The sequence below is a fragment of the Pleurodeles waltl genome, chromosome 12 (genome assembly GCF_031143425.1).
Source record: "Pleurodeles waltl isolate 20211129_DDA chromosome 12, aPleWal1.hap1.20221129, whole genome shotgun sequence".
Taxonomy (NCBI): domain Eukaryota; kingdom Metazoa; phylum Chordata; class Amphibia; order Caudata; family Salamandridae; genus Pleurodeles; species Pleurodeles waltl.
Genome location: NC_090451.1, coordinates 231,082,286 through 231,100,467, shown reverse-complemented (window position 1 = coordinate 231,100,467; position 18,182 = coordinate 231,082,286).

Genomic DNA, 18,182 nt, shown 5'->3' with positions numbered 1-18,182 from the left:
GCATTCAGAGATCCTGCTAGGTGTTGAACCATCAGGGAAATGCCTTGATGTTCCAGCTGTGTTCGTAGACACTGAGCCAAGGGTCCACAACCCCACCTCATCCTATTTGCCGGTGGTTTGTCCGTAACCACCTGCACTAGCCTTACCTTGACAGAGAATAGAAAGGCTTTCAATGTCAGTTGGATCGCTTGGAGGTCCAACAGGCTGATGTGGAGTCGGGATTCTGCTGGAGACTAGAGTCCTTTGATTCCCACCTCTCCCAGATGGCCGCCACAGTATTGACGCTTCTTTCACTATGTCAGGTCTGGGTGGGGACGTGAGAGGGGTCTGCTGCTGAACCAATCACGTTTCGTTAACCACCCCTGCAGATCTGCATTTCCCTCCGACATCTGGACCATGTTGGAGAGTCCCCTGATGCTGCGCCCACCGGAAATTCTGATCCTACTGCAGATCCCCTCATATGTTAAAGGGCATGTCTCACAAGCAGGATGCATGAAGTCTCAGAGTCAGTCTAACTGAAATCCAGGACAGAGTATGAAAAATCAGTATCATATCCTGAATATCCTGGACTTGCCGTTCGGGAGGATAAGCCCTCAACTGCACTGTGTCCAGAACAGCTTGGATGAAAGGGAGCATCTGAGAAGGGGTCATGTGTGACACTGGACCACTGATAGTTAACCACAGGAAGTGCAGGAGGTCTGCCGTAGTATGGAGGTGGGAGACAACCGCCTGAGGCAAGCCCGCCTTCAACAGCCAGTCATCAAGATAGGGGATAACTAGCACCCCCGAACTGTGCATTTGAGCTGCAATGACCACCATCACCAGGGGGAAAACCTGAGGGGCAGTGGTAAGACCAAAGGGGAGCACAGTGAACTAAAAGTGCTTGTGGCCTACCGTGAACTGTAGGTAATGTCTTGTGAGCAGACAAAACGGGGATGTGGAAGGTTGCATCCTACAAGTGCAACATTACTATCAAGTTTACCAGGTCTAGGGCAGACAGGACTTCAGCGAGCGTGAGTATTTTAAATTTCTCCTTTTTCAGAAAACAATTGAGAGGGCAAAGGTCTTGTAAAGGACGAAGGTCTCCATTCTTCTCAGGCACCAGAAAGTAGCGGGAAAAGCAACCATGACCTACTTCTGATGCCTACACCGTCTCTAGGCTGGTTCCCTTGGCTAAGAGAGCTGCCACTTCTTAGCACAGTAATGAGATGTGGTCCTCTGTCAGTCTATCACAAGTGGGTGGCGTGGGTGGAGGGGTAGTCATGAAGAGGAGGCAGTAGTCCTTTTGGACAATCTGGAGAACCCAGCAGTTGGATGTTATCGACCTCCAGTGGTATAGGTGATGGCCTCCCACTGGGTGCCCATGATGGTCTGAGGGCAAACTAAAGCAGGGCGGGTGGTGGACTGGCCCAACCTCTGGCTTCCTGACCCATCAGGTCTGTGTGTACCAGGCCATCAGCCACAGGAACTGGAAAGCTTGCGTGCTGTGCTGGGTTGGTTGGTAGGGGTGCGGTTGGAGGTCCCTTCTGTGGCCAGAAAAGGAGCAAAAGGCGGGCTGGTGAGGGGCTTTGGAAAGGCCCAAGGACCTGGCTGTAGCTCTGGTGTCCTTGAAGTGCCTTAGCACTGGGTCTGACTTGTCTCTGAAAAGAGCCATCAAAGGGCAAGTCCATGAGTGAAGCCTGGACATCCCCTGAAAAAGTTGGTGGTTCTCAATCAGGCTCGGCGCTTAAGGATCACCGACGGAGAAACTGCCTAGCGAGTCGATCGTATCTAGCCAACAGCATATGGTGAACCTAGCTGCGTCCCCGCCATCAGCAACAGCTTAGGAGAGCATGGCTCGGGCCTCCTCCAAGACCACAGGCAGCACCTGTGCAAACGAATCCCAGAGCGCATAGGAGTATCAGCGCTAAAGGCAGGCAGTGTTTACCGACCGCAGTGCCAGGCTAGTGGAGGAAAACATCTTTCCAAAGGTATCCAGCCTCTTGGATTCCCCATCTGGTGGAGTGGTAGGGACTGTGCCAGGATTTATTCTATAAGTGGAGGCTTGGACCACTAAACTCGCTGGGATGGGATTTTGGGTAAGGAAGTTGGGGTCCCGTGAGGTGCGGTGATGGCAGCAGGCAACTGTCCTAATCACAGAAGAGCTTGGACCGGGCCCCAAGTAGGATGTCTGTGACGGTCTCATTAAATGGGAGAAGCAGTTGCAAAGAGGTCCACAGAGGGAATCTGACGGTCCACCATCCTCACCACCATAGCAAACAAGGCTCCCTCCTCTGTAGCCACGGTAGAAGGAGAGACCAAGCAAGTCTTACCCCATTGGCATCTGCCAAATCCTCACACCAGGTGTTCTCAGGGAGATCTAAGGGCTGTTATTCTTCAGGGTCCACTGAACCCCCCACTCATCTCCAAGTCCTAAGCCTTAGGAATAGGAATATGGCAGAGGCTCTGACCTGGATGGCATGGCTCCAGTCAGCGGCAGAATCAGTCTCCGACAATACCCATCAGGCTATGTTTTGGTGTCTGAGGTGAGAATGGGGCAGTGTTGGCTGGGACGTCAGCAGTAGAGCCGCAAGGGAAGATCTAGGTGGCTCGATCTTAACAGGTCAGGATCTGCCCATGAATTCAAGGGGCCCAACTGGCACTAGGGGTAAACCCACCAGCAGAATACCATTAGGGGCCACTTCTGAACCTGCAAGGTTCAAAGGGGCTCCAGTGGTATGGACCGCACAAATATGAGGTGCATGGCCTCATAAAATGTTTGGAGTTGGGTGAGAGTCACTCCGGCTCCCGGAAACTCAGGGAGGCACTGAGATGGCCCAGGCGGTGGAGCCAGGCATCAAGTAACGATGCTCCCTCATCTTATTGGATGGCTTTGATGGATGGGGCAAAGTCGAAGACCTCTCCGACTTCTTACTCTTCTTTTTTCTTCTGAAACTTACTGGAAGATGACTTTGACTGCTACGAAGATGGATGACTCCGTGACTGATCCTGAGACCTTACTCTCGACTGGGTCTGAGACCGTCTTAAGATCGCAAGTCAAACAGCAAGGAGCTTGAGGGATTGCTCCCTCAAGACCTTGGGGTGCATGGTGTGACAAACAACACAGGTATTGGCGTTGTGGTCACGCTCAAGGCCCCAGTGACAGGTGAGGTGCGGATCCATCACTGGCATTTGCCAGCAGCAGGTGCCACAGGGATTGAAGCCAGCCTTTCTCATGGACATCCGAACAAAAGTCGAAAAAAGGTCAGTCAAAAAGTGAGTAGGGATAGCTCTTCTTCAGCTCTGCCCTGACTGACATGGAAAGAAAAGAACTGATGGCAGTGCACTGGGGTGGCACCTACATAGGTACTGCGCATGTCACTTCTGTGGTGGATAACACCACGCAGAGTCGAATGAAGCCACCTACCTGCGTGCAGGGGTGGTGCTCACGAATTTTTTTCCAGATCCAGTCTGACGTCTGGGGATAAGGAATCTGCAGCTAGATTTCTCTATCAGAAACATAAAATGAATATATGAACAAACATTAAAATAATTTTAAAACAATATTTTTCCAACTATACTATTGAAAAGAAAACAAGTTACTTACCTGTAGCTACAGTTATCCAGTATTGGTATCTTTCATAAATTCACATGCTTGAATCATCCCTGTTGTCGAAGTGGGAGTCCCACTGGACCTTAGAAAAGCAGTAAGTAAGAATAACCATAGAATATAATGCTACCAAACTTAAACATATAGCCTATCCATGTCCTTTTGAAAAAAGAACCAAACTTGACCTATGGCCAATCAGGCGCCAGCACCCTCTAAAATATTCCCAAGAGAGGCTTCTTCCCTCAGATTTTCTAGCACAAGAGTGAGGAATATTTACTGAAAAGGAAGGTGAGCCTCACAGGGTGGGTCGCATGCGAATTTATGAAAGCTACCAATACTGGATAACTGTAGTTACAGGTAAGTAACTTGTTTTTTTATCCAGTATTAGATCTTTCATAAGTTCACATGTTTGATGCTTGAATCTGAATAGCCAGCAGTACTCAAAATATCTGTTATGCCCATAGTGGATAGTGGGTGTGAGCATTTCACTTCATATAAACAAATAAACAATCCTAACAATATAAGAATTGTATAATATATATTTAAAGTCAGGCAATAATTGCATAATGATTAGATGCAATTGTATATCAAATGAAACACACACACACACAAATATATATATACGGAATTATATAAGCCAGAAATAATGGTAAGTTAAATTCTAATGAGGCTCACCTTAATGAAATAGATGCTGTAGAACAGCCTGTACCACAACTGAATCTGTGCGTTGTGCCGATTCAAACAGTAATGCTGCACAGAAGAATGTGTAGTCTTCCACAGTGTAGCTTGGCATATCTTGTATAAGGCGAATCCTTGAAAAAGGGCAACTGATGTTGAGATCGCTCTTGTAGAGTGTGCTTTAGGTAGGTTAGTTAGTGGTTTCCCAGCCTTTGTCTGACAAAACGGAATGGTGAATGCAATCCATCGGGCTATTGTTGCTTTAGTGACTCCTGTACCCTGACGACCTTGGCTGTAAGAGACTAGTAGTTGGTCTGTATTATGGAATTGTTTAGTACGCTGGAGGTAGAATTTCAAACACCGTTTGATATCCAGTGTATGGAGATTTGTTTTGACCACAGTCGATGGGTTTGGCAAGAAAGTTCTCGATATCACTGGTTCGTTTAGGTGAAAAGATGAAGCCACTTTAGGAATATATCTTGGGTTTGTTCTGAGAACCAAATTATTTGAGAAAGTGAGAAAGGGCTCCTAGGTGGTAAATGCCTGTATGTCACAAACTGCACTTTCATTAACTGCCAAAGAACAATGTTTTGATGCAGTTGGGAAGGAGGCTGTCACACGGGAGGAAAAGTGCGAAACAATCCTTTCATAAATTGTTTTATGAGCATGGCTGAACCTAGTGAGGGTGCATCTGTAGAACGTCTGTATGAGGATATTGCTGCAAGGTGAACCTTAACTGAGGCATGTCTGAGCCCAGTCTTCAATAGAGCAAGGAAGTATGATATAATTTGCTCTGGTAGAGCCTCCAATGGATGCACATTGTTTTGCTGGCACCAAATACAAAATCTTCGCCACTTGAGCCTGTAAGTCTTATTTGTACTCTCAGCCTGCGCTCTAGAAAGAATTACTCTGCATTCTTGATCAATGTTCATGCCCTGGAACTTATGGAACTCAGGAGCCATGCATGCAATTGGAGAGAGGCTGGTTCCAGATGAAGTATCTGCCCTTGGTTCTTCGTTAGTAGGTTGTGTTTGTTGGGAAGCCGTATGGGATTGGCCACCGACAGGCGAATGGGTTCCGTGTACCAATACTGCTTGGGTCACCTGGGTGCTATGAGTATGAGCCGGCAACCCTCTGATTTCATCTTCTTGAGAAGTCTGGGAATCAATAGGAAGGGGGGAAAAGCATATGCAAAAACCCCAGACCATCGCATCGAAAGAGCATTCCCCCACGACCCCGGGAGTGGGAATCGACTGGCGTAAAAGTGGCATGTGGCGTTCTCGTTGGTGGCAAAAAGATCCAGGGCTGGTCATCCCCAGCATCAAAACATCTTGTCTACTTCTTTCTGATTGAGCTCCCATTCGTGGCAACTGTCTTCCATCCTGCAGAGAGAGTCTGCAAGGTCGTTGTTGATATCCGTTAGGTGCTCTGCCCTCAGAGAAATTTTATGGATAGTGAGCCTCTCCAGAGAACTTGGGCTTCTCTTAGAAGGAGAGAGATCGTGTTCCTCCGTGTTTGCTGACATAAAACATAGTTGTTGTGTTGTCCGTATGGATCAACACTGAGGATCTTGCAATCCAAGGGAGGAATGCTTTCAGAGTAAGAGATATTGCTTTCAACTCCAACAGATTGATGTGCATTTTCTTCAGAGAATCTGACAATTTCCCTTGAATGCATGTCTTGTAAATGACCTCTCTAGCCTTCCAGAGAAGCATCCATTGTTATTATGAAATCTGGCATTGGAGTCAGGAAACTTAACCCCTTAGAGATATGGCTAGTTTGACACCACCACTGCAGGGTTTCCATCATCCTTGGTGTGATTTTGATCAAGTCTTCGAAGAACCCTTGAGACTGGCTCCATTGAAGCTGCAGTTCCTCTTGTAATGGTCTCATTCTTAGTCTCACCAGATGGACCAAGATGACTGACGAATAAATCCTTCCCAGAAGCGACTTGAATGTTGTCACTGAAACTGACTTTCTTCTTGAGATCGTGAGAGCCATGTTGGAAAGCTTTTGTTGTCTTCCTATTGAAAGATAAGACTTGTTTTTGTCCGTGTCAAGTTCTGCACCCAAAAAGACCATGTTGTGTGTTGGAATAGTGGATGATTTCTGGTGATTTACAGTCAGACCGAGACTGTGAAATAAGGTTAGACAGGCGTTGATGGCATTGGAGGCCTGTTGTTTCGTGCATTTATCAACCAATTGTCTAAATCGGGAAAATTAGAAAACGTTTGCTGTGGAGGGAAGCCACCACAGGCGCGAGACACTTCGAGAAAATTCTTGGTGCTGACTTTAATCCGAATGGGAGAACCTTGAATTGATAATAGGTACCGGTTAAGGTAAAGCAAAGATATTTGTGATGCCTGGAGTGTATGGGGATGTGGAAATAGGCATCTTGGAGATCCAACAATGTCATGTAATCTCTACTGTTGGGAAGATGGAGGCTATCCGACAGGGTGAAGATATGGAAGGATTGAAAGAACTGAGAGTAAAAAACCCAGCCTCTCTGATAAATAGGGACCTCTTCTATTGCACCCTTGGAGAGCATTTGGAACACTTCTTGCTTCAGTAAGTGAAGATGAAGTGAATGTATTTTCACAGGAGGGTGGTTTGGTGGTTTCTGTACTAATTCTAGCGTATGACCATGAGTCACTATATCCAACACCCATTTGTTTGATGTTATGCTTTCCCAATTCTGTTGATAATTTGAGATGTTTCGGCCCACTGGCTTGATTTGTGGGAAGTACTGAACTGTAGCCGGCACCTGATCAGGATCATTGTTTGCGGCTTTGTTCCTGAGCTTGGAGGGTCTGTTTTCTTTTTCCGCCTTGTCTGATGTAAGCTGTTGTAGATGGCTGCCAGTAAGACTGCTGATATGTTGGCTTGTCCTGGGATTGTTGGTACTGTCTATGGCAGGTACCTCAAAAAGAAGAGAAACCTCTTCCTCTGACTCCCGAAAAGGCTGCTTCTTTTATTGTCGAGTACCCAGCTAACAAGCAGACTCTGTATCCTTCTTGATGGCTAGTAAGGCATCATCTAAGTGTTTCCCAAAAAGGGTCTCGTCATCATAGGCCATGTCTAAAATTCTGGATTGAACCTCAGGTCTGAATGAGGTTGCCTTTAACCATCCTTGGTGGCGCAACACTGCTGCTCCCGCTAACTGCTGTAAGTCAGTGGAGGCTATGTCGAGAGCGCAGTCGATCACCTCTGCAGATATGCGATCACCTTCCTATAGTATTTTTTGTGCCTCAGGTTGTTTTTCTTCTGGGACGACGTCGCTAAAAGCATTCATGTCAGACCACATCTTACGGTCATAGCGACCTAAAATAGTCTAGGGTGTTGGCAGCATGCACAGTAATGGCTGACATAGATGAGAACCTCTTTCCCTTGTTATCCAAACGTCTGCCCTCCTTGTCTGGTGGGGCTGAAATGGGAGCAGATGAGGTGTTAGAACGTCTTTGAGGAGCCTGAGATATGACCGAATCTGGTTCTGGGTACCCTGTCAAACAGGCTAGAAACTTGTCCAAAGCCTTATCCAGTTTAGGAGGCACTGGCAGGACTGTGGCTGGATTTTTCATAATCTTTAAGCCTTCACTCCAGATGAAATCTATGATGGGGATTGCGCTCACCAACGTTCTTGCCTGCACCTTGAAATCATGGAGGAAACATTCTGAATGCGAGACAGATGTTGGTAAGTGGAAGAGCGTGGCGGCTCTATTGTTCTACTTTCCTGCTCTTATCTCATAACCGAGTTTACAGAAACTCTCTGGAATGCACTTCTGAGTTTAAAGAAGACATTTATTGTTATTATGACTTCACCGCAAGGTTCTTGAGAGACGAAATTAGTAGATTGGAAGCACACGTTCAAAAGTAGTCGCAGAAATGAAAGCAAAATATATCAAAGTACTTCTCAGTTGCAATGTACACAGCAAATATATGTGATTATATTATAGCATAACTTCAAAGCAAAGCATAAAAGTAAAAATTCATCACCCTAGGGCATATAGCTCAGCTTCATCTTTCTGGGGTCTGCAAATTGATGACTCCGGTCAACTGCGAGAAAGAGATTTTCTACCCAAACGGGAGACAGGCAACTGACGTCTCCGTTCCTGTCTGAAGTCAAGCAGATTCAATCTACCCCTGCTGTAGTCCAGAGTCATCCTTAAGAGCAAACTCAGTGTGAGAACCGAAGAACCTTGGAGAGTGGCCATTTCTCCCGAGCTCACTCACTCTCAGACTGGATTGTGAGGTAAACACAAAATGTACGTGCTCTTCTCAGCTAAGGTCTGGTATGAAGTACACAGCTTGGTCTATCTTGTGGAAAAACACAGCTTGGAAAAACACAGCTCATCTGCAATGTCTAACCCCACGTTAAAGCCAATAGGCAGCTAACCTAAATATCAAATGTAATGTCTAATGTCATGTCAAAGCCAATAGGCAGCTAAACTGAATACAGAATGTAATGGCTAATGCCATGTAAAAGCCAATAGGCAGCTAAACTGAATAAAGAATGTAATGTCTAATGCCATGTCAAAACCAATAGGCAGCTAAACTGAATACAGAATGTAATGCCTAATGCCATGTCAAAGCCAATAGGCAGCTAAACTGAACAAAACATATAGGGGGTCATTACAACATTGGCGGTAAAAGCTGCTTACCGCCGTGCAGAAGACCGGAAATCCACCACAGCTATTACGACCCACATCTCGAAATCCGACCAAAATCCAGACACCCACACAAGTCCGCCACACCAAAGGTCAGTGATAAACTGGCGAAAACAAAACCTCCACCGTCACGCCAACAGAAATACGCCCATGCTATAACGACCCACGAATCCACGCGGCGGTCTTTCAACCGCGGTATTCCATTGGTGGTACACACCGCCGCGCTCAAAATACACACACATCTCCAAAACACCACCACATTGGACAATTTGAAATACACACACCTGATACACATACACACACCACTCCCACACACCCAATACAATATAAAACACACACCCACATCACCCACAAACCCCTAAGACCACAATTACCGAGAGAAGGCCAGAGAGAGACACCACCATCAACAAACTAGCAGCCACAGGCACTCAACACCATCACCCACACAACTTCCACGCACAAAACACCACACACCACTACATATCACCACACTTATCACCACACACACCACCCCACACATCACCTACACCACCCCATGGCACGGCAAAGATACCCCAGGTTCTCGGAGGAGGAGCTCAGGGTCATGGTGGAGGAAATCGTCCGGGTAGAGCCACAGCTATTTGGAGCACAGGTGCAGCACACCTCCATAGCTAGGAAGATGGAGCTATGGCGAAGAATAGTCGACAGGGTCAACGCAGTGGGACAGCACCCAAGAAATCGGGACGACATCAGGAAGAGGTGGAACGACCTACGGGGGAAGGTACGTTCCGTGGTCTCAAGACACCACATCACGGTACAGCGGACTGGCGGCAGACCCCCACCTCCTCACCCACAACTAACAACATGGGAGGAGCAGGTCTTGGCTATTCTGCATCCTGAGACCCTCGCAGGAGTCGGTGGAGGAATGGACTCTGGTAAGTCAAATCTTAACTATCATATCCCCCACCCTACCTGCATGCTATCACAGACCCCCACCCTCGCCTCCTCCCCTATCACTCCAACTCCTCACAAATGTACTAATAACACAAACCACACATCCCAACACCAAGCCCTGCATGACACAACAAAGCATGGACACCCATCACTAAAGCATGCCCACTGCACATACCCGTAACACCCCCCTCAACCATCATCGCACAAGCCCCCACACAGGAATGCTAGCTCTGGGGTACACAGTCACCCACCCATTGCACACCATGACACACACAGATGCAATAATCATGCATTTACATCCCTGCAGGACCACTACCCAACGTCACCAGACAGGAGGGTCCAGACATCTCCACCCCACCCACAGAAGAGGCCCACAGTGATGACAGCAGCTCTGTCCAACTGGATCCAGATGACCAGTCCGGACCATCGTGGGCCTCGGGACAGTCGGTTCCCCTCACACAGGCACAGCCCACCACAGACCTTCCACCCTCTGGTAACACCAGCACAGCACCCACCCAGCGGACCCATACCTCCGTGCCCAGGACACGTCAATCAGCTGTGTGTCCACCACTACAGGGAACCCAGGATAACCCACCACCCCAACAACAACAGGGACCTGGGGGCAGTGGCAGTGGGCACACGGTCCAGGGGACGGAGGCACAGGAACACAGGGGAACTGGGAGGGCTGCTGTGCGACAGGGGGCGGACAGGCCAAGGGAACCCACTCTCCACAAGGCCCTCTCCTCCATCATGGGAGCATACCACCACTCCCAGGAGACGATGGCAACGGTCCTGGCCAAGTTTCAGGAGACCCAGCGCATAAAGGAGGAACAGTATTTGGGGTTCAGGGAGGAACTCAGAACCATCAGCTCCGCCTTGGGCACCATCGTAGGGGTGCTGAAGGAAATACTTAACACCAGGAGGAACACTGTGGCACTCCAAGGTGCCCCTGACACTAGCATGGACGATGAACGGCCCACCACCTCCGCCAGGGCTAGTGGACAGGAGGCACCACCACAGGACCACCACACCAGCACCCCACCCCCTGCAGACGGAGAACCACCCTGCAAGCGGTCCCTGAGATCAAGGAACAAGACAGAGCACGATGCCAAGACCCCCGCCAAGAAATGAGACCACCCTGATTGTCAAACCACTGTCCCACTTTGTAACCCTGTCCATATTGGAACTGCCCCAGCTCCACTTCCTATGCCCATATGGGCAATGCACCTGTGAGACTAATAGACTGGACTCTGCCATGGACATTCCTCCACCATCACCCCTCACCATTTTACAACCCCCCTCCAATATTGAGCACTTCAATAAACACCCTTGAAGCACAAAACAATCTGGAGTCAGTCTGTGATTTCGAAAATGTTTATTAGCAATGACAGTGACAAAATGCGTTTTCAAATGTAATGTCAACATACCTATGTCACACATCTCAAGTCCATGAGGAATCTAAGCAGATGACACACGTTGGAAACCACACCTGTGAAACCGTAAGGGAAATGTACAGCTCAGTGACCATATACTGGTTGAAATCGACAGACAGGATAGAGGTAGAAGTGTGAAAGTACTTGTAGTAGGCAAGAATGTTTTCTCACCTGTGTGTCACTGGAAATATTGCTGGATAACTGAGTCCCTGTTGTCAATGTCTTCTTCCTCTGCTTCCTCCTCATCACTGTCCACAGGCTCCACAGCTGCCACAACACTGTCATCTGGACCATCCTCCTGCAGAAAAGACACCTGCCGTCGCAAAGCCAAGTTGTGAAGCATACAGCAGGCCACGATGATCTGGCACACCTTCTTTGGTGAGTAGAATAGGGAACCGCCTGTCATATGGAGGCACCTGAACCTGGCCTTCAGGAGGCCGAAGGTGCGTTCGATCACCCTCCTAGTCCGCCCATGGGCCTCATTGTAGCGTTCTTCTGCCCTGGTCCTGGGATTCCTCACTGGGGTCAGTAGCCATGACAGGTTGGGGTAACCAGAGTCCCCTAATAGCCACACCCGGTGCCTCTGGAGTTGACCCATCACATAAGGGATGCTGCTATTCCGCAGGATGTAGGCGTCATGCACAGAGCCAGGGAACATAGCATTTACCTGGGAGATGTACTGGTCTGCCAAACATACCATCTGTACATTCATGGAATGATAACTCTTCCGGTTCCTGTACACCTGTTCACTCCTGTGGGGGGGGACCAGAGCTACATGGGTCCCATCAATGGCACCTGTGATGTTGGGGATATGTCCAAGGGCATAGAAGTCACCTTTCACTGTAGGCAAATCCTCCACCTGAGGGAAAACAATGTAGCTCCGCATGTGTTTCAACAGGGCAGACAACACTCTGGACAACACGTTGGAATCATAGGCTGGGACATCCCTGATGCCATGGCGACTGTTGTTTGAAATGACCCACTTGCAAGGAAATGGAGCACTGACAGCACCTGCACTTGAGGGGGGATTCCTGTGGGATGGCGGCTTGGTGACATCAGGTCAGGCTCCAACTGGGCACACAGTTCCTGGATTGTGGCACGGTCAAACCTGTAGGTGATGATCAAACTTCTTTCCTCCATTGTCGACAGGTCCACCAGCGGTCGGTACACCGGAGGATTCTACCATCTCCTCACATGTCCCAGTGGACGGTGCCTAGGAAGGACAACAGCGACCACAGAGTCAAACAACTCAGAGGTATGTACCCACAGTCTACACAGAACACCATTCATACACAAAATGTGGCCTGTATTTGTGTTGTGAGACAAGGCTTAGGTATGTGTGACGCAGTTGGTAATTTGTCCATGTGGGCCCCTGAAATGGCGGCTGCCTGACCTCTAAACTGGGACAATGGGATGTGAGGTAACTGCGCTGGCATTGTACACCGTCGCGGTAGGCGGTCGAAGACTGCGGTGCAATGCTGCATTGGTTAACATTGGACCCTATGGGTCCCAGGAGCCAATGACGATGTACGCCGGCGGTGATGGTACGCACCGCCGCGGACGTGACCACTGCAGACGTGACTGCCATTTTCTATCTGTTCAATCACTCGATACCTGATCTTCGACAGGAGAGGACCTACACTGCAAGTGCTGCTGTGACCTCGGTCTGGAAGAGACAATGGCTCGTGCGTCTGGGGAAAGGGCCCCTGCCTTCACTGCAGAGGAGTTGGAGAAGCTTGTGGACGGGGTCCTCCCCCAGTACACGCTACTCTACGGTCCTCCAGACCAACAGGTAAGTACACAGGGAGAACGTTGTATGGGCTATGCCTGTGTTGAGAGGGCTGGTTGTCAGAATGAAGGGGGCACAGTTCTGCGTGCATGAAGGACTGTGAATGCATGTGCCACATGGCAAGGGTAGGGATGTGGGCCACTCACTTAGACGGTGCAGTTGGTAATGACTTCTCTTCTTCCCCTGTACATGTCATGTAGGTCAGCGCCCACCAGAAGAAGGATATTTGGCGTGCCATTGCCAAGGACGTCCACCACAGACGGAGCACCCACTGCCGGAAAAGATGGGAGGACATTCGCAGCTGGAGCAAGAAGACGGCGGAGGCTCAGCTGGGAATGGCCTCCCAACGTGGGAGGGGTGACCGTCGAACCATGACCCCCCTGATGTTCCGGATCCTGGTGGTGGCCTACCCTGAGTTGGATGGGCGCTTGAGGGCATCACAGCAGACACAAGGGGGTGAGTACAACATCATTCAGTGGACTTTGCGCGCAGTGAAGGTGTCTGGGTGGGGAAGGAGGGCTGTGGGTTTCCCTAGGCCAGGGCGAGTTCCGTAGGCTAGGCCCCTCCATAATGCAGGCCATGTGACACCCCACCCCAACTCTGTAGAGTGCCAAGTACAGGTATTCATGCCCCTGTGTCATCTATGTGTGCAGATGTCGTCCATAGCCATGTAGGCCATATCCCAGGAATTGCATCTGTAGAGCCCAACAGCGCGACGTAGTGCAGGGGGCTGCTGTGTCTGTATTGTCCGCCAACGGTAGCGGTAAGCCATGCACTCAACCTGTCTTTCTTCTGTCGCCCCCCCCCCTTTTTGTGGTCTCCCTGTTCTTGTGTGCATCAGCATCATCAGGCGGAGGTACAGTGGCACCGGAACATGAGGGAGCTGCATCCCACATGGCCATGGAGGGCCACACCACGGACTCAGAATACACCAGTGGGACGGAGGGTGAGGGGAGCACCACGGCGGTCACAGGATCTGCAACCAGTGACACGGACTCGTCCTCCGATGGGAGCTCCCTTGTGGTGGCGGCAAAATCTGTGCCCCCCACTTCTACAGGTACAGCCGCCACCCCAGCTACCAGCGCCGCCCTCCCAGCAGCCCCGCAGTCTTCGCCCCGTGCCCGCTCACCCAGGAGGGTGGGCATCACCTTTGCCCCGAGCACCTCAGCCCCTGCCCCTGTCACCTCTGCTGCCCTCAGTGAGGAGGCCATTGACCTCCTCAGGTCCCTCACTGTTGGGCAGTCTACCATTTTGAATGCTATCCAGGGTGTAGAAAGGGAATTGCAACACACAAATGCATTCCTGGAGGGCATTCATTCTGGTCAGGCTGCCCTTCATCGAACCCTGCAAACTCTGGCCTCAGCACTGATGGCAGCCATTGTCCCTGTATCTAGCCTCTCCCTCCAACTTCCTCCACCCAGACCCAATCCCCTGTACCCCAGCCTATCCCAAGCACACCATCAGACCAGCCTGCACAAACCTCACCACACAAGGGAAGCTCAGGCAAACATAAGCACCACACATCCCACAGGCACTCACGCAAGCATCACACACATACAGACACACCAACATCCACTGCCTCCACTGTGTCCCCCTCCTCCTCGTCTCCCTCCTCCCTCCCAGTCTCGTCTACACTCACACCTGCATGCACTACCACTACAGCCACTACGTCCTGCACCAGCACACCCACCACCACACCCCGCTCACGTGCAGTCGCCACCCCCACTACCATTTCCACGTCCCCTGTATCCTCTCCCAGTGTGTCTGTGATGCCCCCTCCGAAGATACACAAACGCAGGCACACACCCACCCAACAGCCATCCACCTCACGACAGCCTCCAAATCCACAAAAGTTAGACCTCCTACAACCACCACTTCTTCCTCCACTCCCAAACCCCCTCCAGCTACCCGTCCCAGTGTCTCCAAAAAACCTTTCCTGTCCCCCCTTAACCTATTTCCCACCACCCACCCCCTTCCAACTCATAGGTCCCGTACTAGCACCTCAGCCAAAAAATCTCCGGGACCAGTGGTGCCTGTTGTTACAGGTATGTGGAGTGCACCGGCCACCAGGACAGCCAGTGTGGCACGGAGCCACAGCACAGCCAGTCCCCCCGTGAAGCACCAGAAGTTGGACAGTGCCCGGCGGGAGAGGGGGAAGACTCCAGCCAGCAAAGCCGCTCAAAAGGGTCCCGGGGGGAGTGTCGACTCAGCTGTGACTCCTCCCAAGGTGGGGAAGGGGCAGAAGAAATCTCCAAATTCTGGGAGGAGCAGCACGGCGGAGAAGACTGCCATCATCCCCGCTGCCCAGGAGGCCACCGCCAGCCCCATCGTCACTGGCCAGGAGGCCACCGCCAGAGTCACTGCCCAGGAGGCCAGCCCCATCGTCACTGGCCAGAAGGCCACCGCCAGAGTCACTGCCCAGGAGGCCAGCCCCATCGTCACTGGCCAGCAGGCCACCGCCAGCCACAGCCCAGCTGGCCAGGAGGGCCCCGCAAGCCACAGCCCAGCTGGCCCATGAAGGACCGCCAGCCACAGCCCTGCTGGGCAATGAAGGACCGCCTTGGCAAGCACCGCTGAACAGGCCAGGGACCGCTGAACAGGGCAGAGACCGCCATGGAATGCACCGCTGAACAGGTCTGACACTGGCAACTCAAGCACCGCTGAACAGGCCAGGGACCGTTGAACAGGGCAAAGACCGCCATGGAATGCACCGCTGAACAGGTCTGACACTGGCAACTCAAGCACCGCTGAACAGGCCAGGGACCGCTGAACAGGGCAAAGACCGCCATGGAATGCACCGCTAGCCCATTTGCGGCAGGGGCAGTGACGCAACTGGGACCGTCACGGGGTGTGTGCTGCACTCTGGGCACCAGTCCCCCTCCAGAACCAGTGGAGACTTGCATCCACTCCGTCTGTCCTGCACAGGATGAAGCACTCTGTGCACAAAGCCCCCCCCAGAACCAGTGGAGAGATACATCCACTACCTCAGTCCTTGGCAGGATGAAGCACTCTGGGCACAAAGCCCCCTCCAGAACCAGTGGAGAAAGGCAACCACTACCTCAGTCCTTGGCAGGATGAAGCATTCTGGGCACAAAGCCCCCTCCAGAATCAGTGGAGAAAGGCATCCACTTCCTCAGTCCTTGGCAGGATGAAGCACTCTGGGCACAAAGCCCCCTCCTGAACCAGTGGAGAAAGGCATCCACTTCCTCAGTCCTTGGCAGGATGAAGCACTATGGGCACAAAGCCCCCTCCAGAACCAGTGGAGACTTGCATCCACTACCTCAGTCCTTGGCAGGATGAAGCACTCTGGGCACAAAGTCCCCTCCAGGACCAGTGGAGACTTGCATCCACTCCGTCTGTCCTGCACAGGATGAAGCACTCTGGGCACAAAGCCCCCTCCAGAACCAGTGGAGCGATACATCCACTACCTCAGTCCTTGGCAGGATGAAGCACTCTGGGCACAAAGCCCCCTCCAGAACCAGTGGAGAGATACATCCACTACCTCAGTCCTTGGCAGGATGAAGCACTCTGGGCACAAAGCCCCCTCCAGAACCAGTGGAGACTGTTATCCACTTGAGAGACTGTGGCTTTGCACTCCCCGGGATGGTACAGTGGGCAAACCACCCACTGCAGAGACTTGAGAGACTGTGGTTTTGCACTCCCCGGGATGGTACAGTGGGCAAACCACCCACTGTAGAGACTTGAGAGACTGTGGCTTTGCACTCCCCGGGATGGTACAGTGGGCAAACCACCCACTGGAGAGACTTGAGAGACTGTGGCTTTGCACTCCCCGGGATGGTACAGTGGGCAAACCACCCACTGCAGAGACTTGAGAGACTGTGGCTTTGCACTCCCCGGGATGGTACAGTGGGCAAACCACCCACTGCAGAGACTTGAGAGACTGTGGCTCTGCACTCCCCAGGATACATCAACAGGCATGGAGCCCCCTCGTGGATCTGGCGTCGTGCACTCATCCGGCTGAGGTGCCCCCCCTTCCCTTCCCCCTGAGGTGCCTGTTGTATTTCTATCTGATGCCCTTGCAGTGTTCTCTCCGTTTTGATCGGGTATCTTGTGTGGGCCTCGCCCATGCATTTTGGGCCCAGTGGTCCACGGACAATGAATGGTGCAATACCTGCACTACTAATCGTGGTGTATATTTTGTTTATTGTGTATATATATATATGTATATATTTCCTTACTGTATTTTGATATATTACAATGGTTCAACTCATTTCCTTTTGTCTTTGCATTCTTCCGGAGGGGTTGGGGGTTGTTACTGTAATGTATAGATATGCGTTGGTGTGTGTGTTGTAGTGGGTGAGGGTCGGGGTGGGGGTTGGGATGTTGGTTGTGTGTGTCCCTGTGTTTTTGCCTCCCCCCTCCCCTATGTCGTAGGTGCAGTACTCACCGTGGTCTTCGCCGCCGGCGTTGATGATCCTCGTATAGGAGCAGGAAGACTATCGCAGGGAGAATATGGAGTTCCAGCTCCATGGTGCCCTCCTTCCTCATGGAGTGTGTAGAGGTGAGCGTTTTTCCTTCGAAATTCCTGTTTCCGCCGTGTTTTTATCCGCGGTGAATCCGCCCCGGAAAAGGTGGCGGATTGGTAGGTTGTGATACTGTGGGCGGTACATTGTCCTCCACCTGTCTGTTGGCGGTGACCGCCGCGCTGTTTGTCTGTACCGCTGTGGCGGTCTGAGTGTTAAAGTGGCTGTCTTTGTTGGCGGTTTCCGCCACTGTCATAATTCCAATTTTTTTACCACCAGCCTGTTGGCAGTCTTACCGCCGCTTTAACACCGTCCGCCAGGGTTGTAATGACCACCATAATGTGCTACTGGTGAACATTTAGCAACTAATATGCGCAGTGGTGAAACACAAAGTCATTGGTCAAACACAATTAATAGCATCACACTCTATCCATTAGATTATGAAAACCTCCTTTATCCTCCAGAGGAGAATCTGATAGATAAAGGGGTGGCGGTGATTGTGTAGGGGCTAAATAATTATCCCATTCATCTCTAGGGTGTTGAGGAGTGATAATCTCTTCTTCTTCCCTTTTTACCTTCTGAGGAGGTGATGTCTTCTCTGGGGAGAGCAGC